The sequence below is a fragment of the Fulmarus glacialis genome, unplaced genomic scaffold (assembly GCF_000690835.1).
Source record: "Fulmarus glacialis isolate BGI_N327 unplaced genomic scaffold, ASM69083v1 scaffold1607, whole genome shotgun sequence".
Taxonomy (NCBI): domain Eukaryota; kingdom Metazoa; phylum Chordata; class Aves; order Procellariiformes; family Procellariidae; genus Fulmarus; species Fulmarus glacialis.
In genome coordinates this window covers 28,413-30,182 of record NW_009221051.1, presented here as the reverse complement: position 1 = coordinate 30,182, position 1,770 = coordinate 28,413, and positions in this window count along the sequence as shown.

Here is a 1,770-nt window from a genome sequence, read left to right as displayed (position 1 = left end):
GCTCTTCCCTTCTTAAAAGTGTCTCCTATTACCCTATTCCACACGGATTAATGCCTGAAATGTAACGGCGTAATTTCTGCCTGCCCTCTGTGACTAGAGATTGCAATAAACTCTTGCGTCACAGCCGAACTCCAACCCCTTTCTTGGTGGGCCTCACCGGGGTTCTCTTTGCACCCCGTTGCCTGGGCAAGGTGTGCAGGAGACCCTGTTTGGTTGGTGGGTTTTTTTAGCTTTTGTTGGCTCAGGGCATTGCAAGCACAAAATTTTGCTCCAGAAATTGCGCGTGTGCTTTGGGCTGTGGGTTTAGGGGAAGGAGGGGTGGAAAGTGACCTTGTCCGTGAGCCCTGGCAAGGCTGGAGGGGGTGAGCACTGACTGCAGGAGAGAAACGTTTCTCCTGGTAGAACGAAACCGGAGAGGTCCATGCACACCACTGGCCTGAGAGGTGGTGAAAGGGAAACATCTGGGCCTTGGCGTTAGGCTGGGTCTTTCCCGGGAGATAGCCCACCCACAGCAGTGTCCCACGTCACCTCCTGGGGTACGCCTTATGGCGAAAACCCAGCTGTGTTTTCTAGGAAGTTGAATTTAACAGGGCCCACAGTGTTACTGAAGAATAACACTCTGTTCTTAGCATGTATGTTTGAAAAATATCTATCTACCTACCTATCTATTCTTTCTATCCATCTATCTATCCATCCACCTATCCCTCTACCTACCTATTCTATCCATCCATCCATCCATCCATCCATCCTTTTGCTTATTTATCTCTTCTCTCCATCCATCTATCTATTTGTCTGTCTGTCTCTCTCTCTGCCTATCCATCCATCCATCCCTCCACGAGGTGTGTGATGCTCACCTGCGAAGTCTATCTAAGTTTAAGATGCATGGGAAGAGCACTATGAACAAAAGCCAGGGGTTGAAAAGGGAATTTCCTGGGGCTCGGGGCAAGGGATCCCCCCCCAAAGCACTGATGGTTTTGGTGAGACATTCCCACACTGCCCACCCGTCCCCTCAACACTGCACACCGGGTGCCCACGCAGAGACGGGGCAAGAGGTGTGAAAACGTGGCCTGAGCCCAGGCTGTAGGTAAATGGCCCCGAGATGCGCTGCGTGACCCCGTCCCACGGAAGCATGGGGACAAAGTGGCTTTGCTGACACAGCAAGCAGCACAGGGGCTCTGGGTTTCGTGGGGGATGGAGGGAGGGTGTTGCCAGCCTCCCCCTGCCCTCTTGCTCTGCTGTCCCATCTCCTTGGGACCCCTTAGCCCCAGGAGTGGGGGACGCTGTGGCAGGGACAGCTGTGGGGTCGGAGCGAGGGTCCGTCACTTCGGAGCCTCTGCTTGAGCCTCCTGCATTGAGGCCGCAGGAGCCAAGCTGGTGGTGGTGGTGAACAGGTGGAAGAACACTCCCAGTTCGAGGTATTGCCCAGGGAAGAAGTGTTTGCCCCAGGTACGTGCCCATGTGGCCTGACTGGTCTCCATCTGATTAACCAGGCGGAAAAGCAGAGGTACAGGATGAAACGTCAAGCTTGCAGGATCTGAGAGCTGAGCTGCCCATATGTCTCATGGGACGCTGCTTTCATGGGCTGCTCGTGTGAAAGGAAAGGTTCGTTTTATGAGCACCGTACTCTGCCCCCACTTTCTTTGCCCCTCCTTCCTCCCCTGCCAATGGTGATGGACGGATTCACGGGGAGGGAAACCAAAGTGCACGTGGCCACAACCAGCCAAGCAGTCACTGGCCCTGGGCAGGGTGCTCTGCAGAGAGTCCTCCTCG